The sequence below is a fragment of the Dendrobates tinctorius genome, unplaced genomic scaffold (genome assembly GCF_039654945.1).
Source record: "Dendrobates tinctorius isolate UK_male_01 unplaced genomic scaffold, ASM3965494v1 ptg000120l, whole genome shotgun sequence".
NCBI lineage: Eukaryota > Metazoa > Chordata > Amphibia > Anura > Dendrobatidae > Dendrobates > Dendrobates tinctorius.
Window position 1 is genome coordinate 37908889 of NW_027361788.1, and position 14726 is coordinate 37923614.

Here is a 14726-nt window from a genome sequence, read left to right on the forward strand (position 1 = left end):
CCAAACACATTCGTTCAAGTGTTAGTGGGGTTCAGCACTGACAGCTGTTCCCCTGCTGTGGAGATGGCAGTCTCTCCTGCTGTCTCCGCATTCCAAAGACAGTAGGCCTCTGCCTACATCCTCCTATTTCCTGGGCTTCAACACAGCCAGTTGTAGCTCAGAAGTGCCGTCCACACGGAAAGAGACACTTGCTCCCGTGTCTCAGTGGGGTTCAGTAACGTCAGCTGATCCCCTGCTGTGTGGATGGCAGTCTCTCCTGCTGTCACCACATTCCAAAGACAGTAGGCCTCTGCCTACACCCTCCTATTTCCTGGGCTTCAACACAGCCAGTTGTAGCTCGGAAGTGCCGTCCACACGGAAAGAGACACTTGCTCCTGTGTCTCAGTGGGGTTCAGTAACGTCAGCTGATCCCCTGCTGTGTGGATGGCAGTCTCTCCTGCTGTCACCACATTCCAAAGACAGTAGGCCTCTGCCTACACCCTCCTATTTCCTGGGCTTCAACACAGCCAGTTGTAGCTCGGAAGTGCCGTCCACACGGAAAGAGACACTTGCTCCCGTGTCTCAGTGGGGTTCAGTAACGTCAGCTGATCCCCTGCTGTGTGGATGGCAGTCTCTCCTGCTGTCACCACATTCCAAAGACAGTAGGCCTCTGCCTACACCCTCCTATTTCCTGGGCTTCAACACAGCCAGTTGTAGCTCGGAAGTGCCGTCCACACGGAAAGAGACACTTGCTCCCGTGTCTCAGTGGGGTTCAGTAACGTCAGCTGATCCCCTGCTGTGTGGATGGCAGTCTCTCCTGCTGTCACCACATTCCAAATACAGTAGGCCTCTGCCTACACCCTCCTATTTCCTGGGCTTCAACACAGCCAGTTGTAACTCGGAAGTGCCGTCCACACGGAAAGAGACACTTGCTCCCGTGTCTCAGTGGGGTTCAGTAACGTCAGCTGATCCCCTGCTGTGTGGATGGCAGTCTCTCCTGCTGTCACCACATTGCAAAGACAGTAGGCCTCTGCCTACACCCTCCTATTTCCTGGGCTTCAACACAGCCAGTTGTAGCTCGGAAGTGCCGTCCACACGGAAAGAGACACTTGCTCCCGTGTCTCAGTGGGGTTCAGTAATGTCAGCTGATCCCCTGCTGTGTGGATGGCAAAGTCTCCTGCTGCCTACACAGTCGTACTACTACTGATTTTTAACTGTGCTCCAATTAGGCCTGTGGCTCCACTGTCTCTCGTATTTGCCCTGTCCTCCAACCCTGCCAGTTACAGCTCCGAAGTGGCGTCTGCACAATCCACACTTGTTCCTGTGTTACAGGTGTTCAGTCCGGTCAGTTAATCCCCTGATGTGTGTCCGGCAATGTCGCCTGCTCTGTCCACATTCCCAGAGCAGGCGACATTGCCGGACACACATCAGGGGATTAACTGACCGGACTGAACACCTGTAACACAGGAACAAGTGTGGATTGTGCAGACGCCACTTCGGAGCTGTAACTGGCGGGGTTGGAGGACAGGGGAAATACGAATATCAGTGAAGCCACAGGCCTAAGTGGAGCTTGGTTAAAATTAGAAGTCTACAACCGATCTTAAAATTTCTTCAATGCAGCCTCAGCCTGCTCCGTGCTTGTCCCTGGGATTCAACACAGCCAGTTGTTGCTCGGAAGTGCCGTCTTCACAGAGTAAAACACTAGCTCCTGTGTTTGTGGGGTTCAGTAACGTCAGCTGTTCCCCTGCTGTTTTGATGGCAATCTGTCCTGCTGCCTCCCAATTGACAGCACATCAGGCCTCAGCCTGCTAAGTGCTTGTCCCTGGGCTCCAACATCGCCAGTTGCTGCTCATAACTGACTTTGGCACGGGTACTCCCTCCTGCCCAGCTTGGTTCCAGCCCTGCCTGCTGTTTCCGGGAAGTGTCAATGTCAGTTTGCCACCCCAAGTTGCCATGTCGTGTTGCGGTTGGGTTAGCCGAGGCTAGGGTGCCAGCAGTTTAGGTGCTTCCTATGTGGACTGCGGGTTCTGGTAAGAAAGGCTTGCTCCGTAGTGCCAGTAGGACAAGCACCCCCTGTAGGACTGTGTGATTCGGTAACTGCGGCCAGCTTGCGGCATGCCAACTTTGCTTTTCAGGGGTAACTTCAGCTGCCCCTCCGGGTTCCAGCACCGTCAGCTGGTTCTCGTCAGAGCCTTTGGCCTAGGTGCCTCCATCTCGGTATCCGAGTTCCGGCAACGTCTGCTGGTCCTTGGTAGTGCTTTGTAGCACAGGTACCTCCTGCTTAGTAACCGGGTTCCAGCACCGTCAGCTGGTCCTCGGTTGTGCCATTGGCTCTTATTCCTTCTGCTGCCCCTCCGGGTGCCAGCACTGTCAGCTGGTCCTCGCTATTTCCATTTGCTCTTGCAGCTTATGCTACCCCTCCGGGTTCCAGCACCGTCAGCTGGTTCTCGTCAGAGCCTTTGGCCTAGGTGCCTCCATCTCGGTATCCGAGTTCCGGCAACGTCTGCTGGTCCTTGGTAGTGCTTTGTAGCACAGGTACCTCCTGCTTTAACCGGGTTCCAGCACCGTCAGCTGGTCCTCGGTTGTGCCATTGGCTCTTATTCCTTCTGCTGCCCCTCCGGGTGCCAGCACTGTCAGCTGGTCCTCGCTATTTCCATTTGCTCTTGCAGCTTATGCTACCCCTCCGGGTTCCAGCACCGTCAGCTGGTTCTCATCAGAGCCTTTGGCCTAGGTGCCTCCATCTCGGTATCCGAGTTCCGGCAACGTCTGCTGGTCCTTGGTAGTGCTTTGTAGCACAGGTACCTCCTGCTTAGTAACCGGGTTCCAGCACCGTCAGCTGGTCCTCGGTAGTGCCATTGGCTCTTGTTCCTTCTGCTGCCCCTACGGGTGCCAGTACCGTCAGCTGGTTCAAGAGGACAAAGAACAGGAAGACAACCACCAAGATGCAGAACAACAAGAGAGAGAAGACAAAGAAGCATAAAAAAACAAAGCAGAAGAGCATTAAGCATAAGACTAATACTCTGAGCAAATGATATTATCTTATTTATAAGCAGAAGAAGACTAAGCAGTGTATGGGGGGTGAGTCCGTTCCTCCTCGTGGTGCCCCTGGAAAAGGCCTGCTGCTGCAGGCCAAACTGAAGAGGACAAATCCTGTTGTAAATCTTTTGTGACAGGCAGAACGGAAGGTGTAAACTTCTAACTTTTCTAGATAATAACTACAGGAATGCCTGACACAAACAAGAATATGATGAAGAAGAATAGGAAGAAGATGAAGAAGTTGAATATGTAGAATAATAATTGTTGAATAAGAAGAATATGAAGAATGTAAGAAAAGGAAGAAGAAGAATGTAAAAAAAGGAAGTAGAAGAATGTAAAAAAAGGAATAAGAAGAATGTAAAAAAAGGAAGTAGAAGAATGTAAAAAAAGGAAGAAGAAGAAGAAGAAGAATGTAAAAAAAGGAATAAGAAGAAGAAGAAGAAGGTAAAAAAAGGAAGAAGAATAAGAAAGAAGAAGAAAGAAGAAAGAAGAAGAAGAAGAAGACATACATGTCTGGCAAAATATAAATGAGGCTAACATAGTCAATATCTTTGTAACTCCTAACGTCTTTAAAAAAAAAGTTTAATTCCTGCTATTCCATTTGATTGGGCTAAACCTCTATGGCTTTAATGTCTCCTCCACCTCCCACAATACATTCTACATTATTCTTAGTTGTTTTTCTTCATGTAGAATTAACCTACAAGGAAAGAAAGGGTTTTTTTTAATTCCGATATTTTGGCCCCATTGACTTGCATTGGTTCCCGGCATCGGAATCGGCGATACCGATACTTTTTTTTTTTAAGATCGGCCGATCCATTCCGATCCGATATTTTCAAGTATCGGCTGGTATCGCTCAACTCTAGTGGCGACTCATCGCTGGAACCAGGGAGGTTGAGTAATGCATATTGTTTATAAAAAAGAAAAACCTGCGGCCACAGGGTGCACAGGTTTTTTTTCAAGGTTTATTTCAAAATGAGCAGAATAGGTGATAACTAGCTGATCTTTGATGATGACACTGAGTTTTTGAAGGCTAGCATGGAGTTGGAAGGGTGGGAAATCTATGATTTTTTATATTTTTTTGGTAGTATATTGACACACCTACAGCGATAGAAAACCATCAAAACAAGCAATTATCCCCCTCTCATATAGGGCTGGCAAAGAAGACCTATGGTATGAACCTGGCACAAAAGATATTTGTGCAATAAACCCTCTCCTTCATGATGGCTATACAAACTGGAAGAACGCATCACTCCCAACCTGAAGGTAGATCAGATTTTTATTTATTTTACTCACTTAGGCTAGTTTCACATTAGCGTTTACGGCCGCAGCGTCGGGCTGCGCACAGCCTCCGCTAAGCCCCGCCCCTGCCACGCCTCCGTCGGTAGCTCCGCCTACGGACGCATGACGCTGCATGCGTCCTGCGTCCCCTATCTTTAGCACTGGGGACGCAGGCCGTGCTGTTATGATTGAGTCACCGTAGGAGGCAAAAACAGAAATGCTAGCTAAGTCCAGAAAACCAGAGAAGTTGGCAACTATCAGATTGCAGACCCCTGAACCTATCAACACAACTAGCAGTAGCCGTGGGGGGTTCCTACGATGACCTAGACCCCTCGATCACAGCCGGAGAGATACATAGGCCTAAAGAAGGAAAGGGGAAATCTAACTGCCCCAGAGCAGACCCCAAAGCAATAGGCAGCCCCCCACATATAATGACGGTGAAGCAAGATGAAAACACTTACACAGACAGAGACAGGCTGAGCAAAGACGGGGCCCAAAACTACCTAGATAGGAACGGATAGGAAGGCTGCTGTCTGCAATCTGCCAAAACCCTATCAGAGACAAAAGCCAACAAGCTGATATAAAAATGGCCCTGAAGCAACTAAGCTTCAAAAACTAAATCAGCACTCAGGTACTTTCAGAAGACAGAGCTCACGGAACACTGCACACTCCAGCAGGGAGTGGCAGAATCCAAAAAGCAAGAAAAACAAAAACAAATCTTAAATGCAAAAAGGCAAAACAGAAAACTTAGCTTTAGGAGAGCAGGAATCAGACTGGTGTCCAAGAGTCCACAGAGAAATCACCCGCAGGGCAGAAAGGGCGTAGGCTGCCTTAAATCCAGTCAGAGACTCCACTCAGCCAATCGTCTTCATTAGTCCCAGGTGCCTGATAATCAGGCTCACTACCTTCCTTCACTAGAATAGGGAGTTCACCAGGCCTCAGTGACGGAGGGGAAAATGAACTCACAACACCGTGCGCAGTATGTGTTTGGTGGCGCATGCGTCCTTTTGACGCTGCGCCGACCAGCGCCAAACGCAACAGGTTGCAATTTGGTGCGCTCGGCGCAGCGTCAAAAGGACACATGCGCCGCCAAACGCATACTGCGCATGGCCTGCGTCCCCAGTGCTAAAGATAGGGGACGCATGCAGCGTCATGCGTGCGTAGGCAGAGCGACGCGGCAGGGGGTGGGGCTTAGCGGCGGCCGTGCGCAGCCCGACGCTGCGGCCGTAAACGCTAATGTGAAACTAGCCTTATATAGTGCAATTAATTCAACAGTGCTTTATAGACATAATCATTGCTGTTCTCATTGGGGCTCACAATCTAGATTCCGTCAGTATGTCTTTTGAGTGTGGAAGGAATCCCACGCAAACACGGCGAGACCATACAAACTCTTTGCAGATGTTGTCCTTGGTTGAATTTGAATCCATGATTCTAACACTGAAAGATTGCAATGCTAACCAGTGAGCCACCGTGCTGCCCAGATAGCATAAAACTGACCACAGAGGACATTACACTGACTAGATTTGCATAGTGCAGTGACTGATTATTCCTGTTTTTAGAGTGGTACATAGCTACTGCCAATATACACATCCCTCTGCTTTTAGAATGACACACAGACAGGAGGGTGAGGCCATCTCTGCTTTTGGACTGGCAATAAACCTAGCAAGAATAGTCAATGATACACAGACTAGAAAAAAAAAAACATACTGTAAATAAAATTGTCTGCACTACTAAACTAAGTTGAGCATCTCGATCATATCCTACTTTTATATTTTAAGGATGGAGTTACGTTGACACAACTGCAAGCGTCAAATTTTATCATATCACAACTAGAGATGAGAGAACTTGTTCAGAAAAATGTTCACCAATCTCAAACTTAAGGCTCAAACTCACTTGCGAGAGACTCGCAAGATTCTCATGCGAGTCTCTCGCATGGAAACCTGGCACAGCCGCTAGCACTGGGACCGGAGCATGCGGCTGCATAGAAATACATCTAGCCGCATGCTCCTGTCCGAGTGCCGGCGGCAGTGCCAGGTTTTCATGCGAGAGACTGGCATGAGGCTCATGCGTGTCTCTCGCAAGTGAGTAGGCGCCCTTAGCAGGAACAAAGCACATTCGGATGTATTTGAACACATGAGCATTTTTACTAAAAAATCGGCAAAATTAGGCTAAAGTTTGTTACATGATTGCTTTTCTACTAATGATTTTGTTATGATATTGGCTAGGATAGTGTTGCTGTATGATGAGGGGGGGGTGTTTGATGAGGGGAGAGGGTGGGGAGAGATTAGAGGAGAGGCAGACTGTTTTTCTTTTCCTCTTAACTTTATGTGTGGAGATTCCAGAAGCCAATCAAGGAGCGTAAACCATCCACAACGTCCAGATACAAGTGCTCCTCTTGAGTCTGTGAATCTTTGGAGCATTCCTCTGATGCCCATGGAATAGAATATGCAAACAGCTCTGCAGACTCACCCATACGTGGTTCTCCACAGGCAGTTGGGCGGTTAGAGAGTTGTGACGCAGGAGAAACAAGAGTATTTGGAGTGGCACTTCTGAGGACTGTACTGTTTGTGATGTTAAGGTGGAGGAAGAGGAGAAGCCACTAGATGCAGAGCTTGCCATACACTGGAGCACATGCTTTTTCTGGCCCTCATCTACAAGGCATACCGCTGTGCAGCTGCCAAAGAAAGGGAGTCGTGTACTCTGACCAGTAACATAAGTTGTCAAAATGCTGCAGAATTGCTTTCATCTCACATATCATCCGTCTCACAACCCTAAACAGCTATTCAATACTTTCAATTCTCTCCTGTGTTACCAGCTCTCCCTCCCTCTCCACTCATCTCAGTGGAAGACTTTGCCATATTCTTCAAGCAGAAGATTGCCAACATTAGACAAAACTTTTGCCTAAAGTCCCCACCGCCCCTCCGCATAAATACTCAGCTATCCTCCTACAAAATCAACTTCTCTACCATCACAGAAGGTCAACTTTCATCTTTACTCTCCAAATCACATCTCAGCACATCCAAAACTTTACCACAGTGTTTATCACAACCCTCACTCACCTCTTCAACATGTCACTAACAACTGTTGTCTTCCGCTCATGCTTCAAAGGTACTGTACCTCGATCACACCCATTCTCAAAAGCCTTCCCTCGACCCATCCTCTGTGTCTAGATATCAGCCCATACCACTTCTCCCTTATGCCTCAAAACTCCTGGAACAGCACATCCATTTTGAATTGTCCTTCCACCTCGTCTACTGCTCCCTCTTTGCCTGCTTACAATCTGGCGTCCGACCGCACCATTCCACTGAAACTGCCCTGACTAAAGTCAACAACGACCTGCTAACCACCAAATCCAAGAGACACTACTTTGTTCTCCTCCTGGACCTGTCATCTGCCTTCGATACAGTGGAACATTCCCTACTACAGACTCATCTCTTAGCAAAAACAGACACGGTCCTATCTTGGATCTCCTCATACCTAGCAGACAGGACATTCAGCGTCTCCCACTCACATACCTCCTCATATCACCTCCTGTCTGTGTCCTCCAAGGTCCAGTTCTAGGACCTTTGCTCTTTTCCATCTACAACTTCGGTCTGGGAGAGCTCATGGAATCTCATGGCTTTCCGTATCACATCTATGCTGATGACACACAGATCTACCTGGACCTTATATGACCTCCTTCTAACCAGAACCATACAATGTCTGTCTGCTATTTCAGTTTTCTCCTCTGCTAGATTTCTAAATATTAACATGGATAAAACTGAATTCATCATCTTTCCACCATCTCATTCACTCCTTCAGGTGTGTTGCCTGTAGCAGAAGGGTTTCCTGATTAGCAGCCCTGCACTTATTTTTAGTCAACTTCCTATGTTAATATCCTTCAATTTTTCTAACAATAGTAGTCGACGAAGCTGATATTTGTGCCATCTGAGTGTAGCTGAAAAGAAAAGCAGTTTGAGATGTTGCATGAGGTATCAGGGCTCCCAGCAAAGCAGGATTACAACAGTGCATCACCCACCTCGTCTTAATTTAAACATAAATTAAAAACTATAAAGGCTGGCCCAGACCCTGATACCTAATGCATGGCACATGGCAGACTGCTGCTGTGCCATTATAAAATTTGTACTGTGGGTCAATTGATGCCACTTTTCATGGTGTCTTCACCTAATTTTTGGAAATGTTTTGACTCCAAGTTGGGTCGACTTCATGTGTGTTGCCTGAATGTGGCAGGGCTCCCAGCACAACAGGCCTACACCAGCCCTTCACCCACCTCTTAATTTCAGCTTAATTTCAAAACTGTAAAAGCGGGGCTAGTAGACCCTGTCTCATGCATGGCCCATGACTGACTGCTGAGCCATTATAAAATTTGTACTGTGGGTCAATTAATGCTACTTTTCCTGGTGTTTGCCCCTAATTTTGGGAAATACTTGGATGCCAAGTTGGGTCTTTTTCATTTGTGTTGCCTGAATTTGGCAGGCCTCGCAGAGCAGTAGACCTACACCTGTCACTCATCCACCTGTTACTGATCAATTTTTCACCTAGAAATGCTGGTGCAGGCCCTGTCCCATGCATCCATGCTGCGTAATTATACTATTTTGTACTCTGGGTCAATTGATGCCACTTTTCCTGAACTATGCCTCTAATTTGAGCTGTTTTGTCAGCTTTTTGGGCCCCCTGAACGTGTCGTCTATTTCTATGCATTTGGTTTTGCCTCCCATTTGAAGTCAATAGGGTTCGGATATGTTTGATGAACCGTTCGACGAACATCGGGCCGTTTTCCAAATTAAACCTTGAAAGGTTCGCTTATCTCAAATCACAACCTCAGTGTTTGCCTATAGTGAGCCCAAAAAACTGCATGTTTGTAATGAGGGAATAATTTTCCGTATTGCAATTCTCCATCAGACCAAAGATTTCATCACTAAAACCCTAAATTGCTAATGGTATGAAAAACTACAGTTCTATAACACCAGACTGGCAGGCAGATTTTATGGCATGACCTGTTTACTGTTAATTATTATTATTATTTATATAGCACCATTGATTTCATGGTGCTGAACATGAGAAGGGGTAATATACAAATTCAGATATCACTTACAGTAAACAAACTAACAATCACAGACTGATATAGAGGGGGTTACATTCTACAGGATTGTGGGGAAGCAACAGTAGGTTGGGGGGCTGCAGACACTCCAGTGTTGGTGAGGCGGTAGCTCAAGTAGTGGTGAGGAGGGAGCGGGGATCATTGCAGGCTGTAAGCTTTCCTGAAGAGATGGGTTTTCAAGTTCCGTCTGAAGGATCCGAGTGTGGTTGATAGTCGGACGGACGTGTTAAGGCAAAGAATTCCAGAGGATGGGGGATATTCGGGAGAAGTCTTGGAGGTGGTTGGGTGAGGAGTGAATAAGTGTGGAGGAGAGAAGGAGGTCTTGAGAGGACTGGAGATTACGTGAGGGAAGATATCGGGAGAGTAGTTCAGAGATATATGGAGGAGACAGGTTATAGATGGCCTTGTAGGTCAGCATTTGTAATTTGAATTGGATACGCTGAGGGAATGCAAGCCAGTGAAGATATTTGCAGAGGGGAGAAGCGGAGGAGTAGCGATGAGAGAGATGAATTAATTTAATCGGGTAGCAGAGTTAAGGATGGACTGGAGAGGTGCGAAGGTGTTAGCAGGGAGGCCACAGAAAAGGATGTTGCAGTAGTCGAGGCGGGAGATGTTGAGGGCATGCACAAGCATTTTAGAAGAGTGAGGGTTGAGGAAGGGACGGATTCTGGAAATATTTTTGAGCTGGAGGTGACTGGAGGTGGAGAGAGCTTGGATGTGCGGTTTGAAGGCCAGGGCAGAGTCAAGGGTTACTCCGAGGCAGCGGACCTCTGGTACGGGGGAAAGCATGATGTCGTCATTTGTTATAGATAGGTCGGGTAAGGAATATCTGTGAGATGGGGGAAAGATGATCAGTTCAGATTTGTCCACATTGAGTTTGAGGAAGCGAGAGGAGAAGAAGGAGGATATGGCTGATAGACACTCATACTGTTAATAAACATCTCTCCATATGACCCATTACAGTACTTAGGATCTGCAACAGACAAAAAAATAAATTACTTTATTGGCTTCTGGTACTTCCAGTGTTTATAATCTGTTCTGTGCTCATAAACTTCATAAAGTATACAGCTCAGCAACAAAGTTATGATATATAGCACTAAGTAGAAGGAAGATTCCTGCAGGCAGAAAGCAGCTCTGCTGTAAGATAGAGACCTTCGTTCCACTTAGCTGAGACAAGCACAAGTAATACAGAAAGGTATACATTTTGTGTTTTGGACCCTGCATGTAATGACTGCTGCAAACAAAAAAATAAAAAAGAGAAAAGCAAACCAAACACTGTGGAGTATAAACAGTCTCAGTAGATTAGGTACTGTAACAGGCAAAACATGCACAAGGATATATTACTGTTCCATACATGCTATGCATTCATATTTCTTTATACAGCACTAACATACTCTGCAGCTCGGTTCAGAGATGGCCATCACTTATCAGTCCCTGTCTCCATTGGGGTTTGTGCTAACTTCGCCAGTCCTTACATTGGCTGCCCATTCATTATAGGATCCAATTAAAAGTACTTGTTCTCACCCACAAAGCTCTCCACAGTGCGGCACCCCTTTACATCTCTTCCCTCACTTCTGTCTATCGGCCTAGCCGATCGCTGCGCTCTGCAAACGACTTTCGACTAACCTCTGCACTAATCCGTACCTCCCGCTCCCGACTCCAAGACTTCTCCCGTGCTGCTCCTATCCTCTGGAATGCTCTACCCCAAGAAATCAGGTCAATCCACAATTTGCATAGTTTTAGGCACTCCCTCAAAACACACTTGTTCAGAGTGGCCTATCACGTTCACTAATCAAAGTCATTCTCTGTGTAAGTATGCCTGTGTAGCCCATTCACTATCTCCATCCATCCTTCACTCCCTCAAGATGGCTGGACCTTCATTGTAAATACACAATTGTAAATACACACCTGTACTTTGTATCTCCCTCACCTCATTGTAGACTGTAAGCTCTCACGAGCAGGGTCGTCTTATTTCGTCTTATTTTGCTTTAATTATTGTATTGTTAACGTTGTTACTTATCACTTGTGTTTTGAAACTGTTAAACTGTAAAGCGCTGCGGAATATGTTGGCGCTATATAAAGATTATTATTATTATAACTGTATGTTTTTCGGTTCTTTGTGCAAACCCATGAAAACGTCAGCACATGTTGCCCTTGGTCTTGCAACTGTTGGGTCCCATGAATGCTGAATTAAAGACATTAGCAAACACTTGTTCATTGCCTTCCTATGAATTTGCAGGGAAAATAGATAACAAGCTTCAATGGCGCAGACAAAGACATCAATAAGTGCATGCTCCTTATAGCAACTGTGGTACAGTAAAGGGTGTTTCACTGGATGGGAGATACATTTCTCCCAGCAGATTAATGTTTAGCCGGGTTTTTCCCTAAAGACAGGACCTGCGATGATGTCATGGTCACGTGATCAGCCCATGTGATGTCTACCTCACCGGTGGGAGGGGTTATGGGCTATGTAATGGAGGTTGGTATTTGGCACATGGTGAGTAACATAGTAACATAGTTTAGAAGGCTGAAGGAAGACCTTATCTCCATCTATTTCAGACTATTTTTAGTGCAGCTGTTCTGCATTGTTGATCCTGGGGAAGGCAAAAAACCCAGAGTAGAAGCCAATTTTCTCCATAGGGAAAAAAATTCCTTCCCCTAAGCTGGGTCAACCATCCACCTATAATATTCTGTTATTCGTAACCTTCTATACTGTTACTCACAAGAAAAGCATCCATTCCTTTCTTAAATTCATTCAGTGAGTTGGCCATCACCACTTCCTCAGGAAGAGAATTCCAGAGCCTCACTGCTCTTCTATGCTAGTGCAGAAATTGTCTTTCCTCCAAACGAAGAGAATGCCCCCTTGTTCTTGTCACAGTCCTTGGTACAAACAGTTCATTGGAGAGATCTCTGTATTGCCCTCTGACATACTTGTACATATATATTAAGTCTCCCTTAAGTCTTCTCTTTTCTAGAGTAAATAGACCTAATTTTGATAACCTTTCTGGGTATTGTAGTGAACCAACTGCATTTATAATTTTAGTAGCCCGCCTTTGAACCCTTTCAAGTTCAGTAATGTCTTTCTTGAGCACCGGCGTCCAAAGTTGCACACAATACTCCAAGTGTGGTCTGACGAGTGATTTGTACAGAGGGAGAATTATGTTTTCATCTTGTGTCCCCAGACCTCTTCTAATGCATCCCATGACCCTATTTGCTTTGGTGGCAGCTGCCTGACACTGGGCACTCCAATTTAGCTTCTTATTGACTAAGATGCCCAAGTCTTTTTCCATGTCTGATTTCCCCAGCAGTTTCTCATTTAGTAAGTAATTATAGCATCTGTTTCTCCTTCCCATGTGCATAACCTTAGGCTGGTTTCACATTTGCGTTTTTTTTCGCGGTAATTTAGCGCTAAATAGCGCATGCGTTTTTTTTCCCTATACTTTGCATGGGATGCGCTTATGTGCGCATACACATGCGTTTGTACGCGTTTTACCGCGCATGCGTTTTTTTGCGGTATGCGCTCGGGCGCACAAAATGCAACTTGTTGCATTTTTTGTGCGTCCGATTTGCCTCAAAAAACGCATGCGCGCAATGCGTTTTTTTACAGCAAGACACCCATTATAAGTCTATGGTGAGCATATGTGCGCATTGGCATGCTTATGTATGCGTTTTTTTGCACATGCGTTTTTGTTTTTACCATTAGTTTAGACAATGGAATTTAGGGGTTTGGGTAAAGTTAGGGTTAGCTAAGGGGGTTTAGGGTTAGGGTTAGGGTCAGGGTTAGGGTTAAGTATGGTTTGGTTAAGGGTTAGGGTCAGGGTTAGGGTCAGGGTTAGGGTTAAGTATGGTTTGGTTAAGGGTTAGGGTCAGGGTTAGGGTTAAGGTTAAGTATGGTTTGGTTAAGGGTTAGGGTCAGGGTTAGGGTTAAGTATGGTTTGGTTAAGGGTTAGGGTTAGGGTCAGGGTTAGGGTCAGGGTTAGGGTTAAGTATGGTTTGGTTAAGGGTTAGGGTCAGGGTTAGGGTCAGGGTTAAGGTTAAGTATGGTTTGGTTAAGGGTTAGGGTCAGGGTTAGGGTTAAGTATGGTTTGGTTAAGGGTTAGGGTCAGGGTTAGGGTCAGGGTTAAGTATGGTTTGGTTAAGGGTTAGGGTCAGGGTTAGGGTCAGGGTTAGGGTTAGGGTCAGGGTTAAGGTTAAGTATGGTTTGGTTAAGGGTTAGGGTCAGGGTTAGGGTTAAGTATGGTTTGGTTAAGGGTTAGGGTTAGGGTCAGGGTTAGGGTTAAGGTTAAGTATGGTTTGGTTAAGGGTTAGGGTCAGGGTTAGGGTCAGGGTTAAGTATGGTTTGGTTAAGGGTTAGGGTTAGGGTTAAGGTTAAGTATGGTTTGGTTAAGGGTTAGGGTCAGGGTTAGGGTTAAGTATGGTTTGGTTAAGGGTTAGGGTCAGGGTTAGGGTTAGTAAAGTCATGGTTTGGGTTAGTGTGAGTGGCCACCTAATGTTGGAAAAAAACGCAAACGCGGTAAAAACGCACTAAAAACGCATACAAACGCTTAAAAACGCTGCGTTTTTTTCATGCATGCTCATAAAAATGCTTGAAAAAAACGCAGCAGTTGTATGCTTTTGTATGCATTTTTCAATGCGTTTTTTTGCGGGAAAAACGCGCTGCAAAAAAAAGCAAGTGTGAAACAGGCCTTACACTTATCTGTGTTAAACCTCATTTGCCATTATTCAGCCCAATTCTCCAATTTACTCAAATCTGTCTGTAGTTGCAAACTGCCCTCCTTTGTGTTAACTACCTTACATAGTTTTGTATCATCTGCAAATACTGATATTTTACTGTGTAAGCCATCCACTAGATCATTAATAAATATATTAAATAGTAGGGGGCTCAATACAGAACCCTGTGGTACCCCACTAGTAACCCTTAATAACCACTCTGTTATCTATCACTAAGCCAGCTACCTACCCCATCTACACACATTTTCCCCTAGCCCAAGCTTTCTCATCTTACTTACCAATCTTTTATGTGGGACAGTGTCAAATGCTTTAAAGAAGTCGAGATAAATGACATCCAATGATTCTCCTTGGTCCATTTGAGAGCTTACATCCTCATAGAAGCTGATCAGGTTAGTTTGACAGGAGCGATCCTTCATAAATCCATGTTGATATGGAGTTAAACATTTATTAACATTGAGATATTCCATAATGGAATAAAACCCTTCAAAAATTTTACCCACAACAGATGTTAAGCTTACCGGCCTATAGTTTCCAGGTTCCCTTTTACACCCCTTTTTGAATATTGGTACATTTGCTTGCCGCCAATCAAAAGGAACAGACC

At 45.8% G+C, this 14726-nt stretch overlaps 1 protein-coding gene across 9 annotated transcripts in view; it reads right to left on the minus strand.

Annotated features, from left to right (window-relative positions):
• RALGPS1 (Ral GEF with PH domain and SH3 binding motif 1) overlaps window positions 1-14726 on the minus strand; it is a 1264350-nt gene that overhangs the window by 732101 nt on the left and 517523 nt on the right. The gene's annotated exons all lie outside the window — the stretch shown is intronic.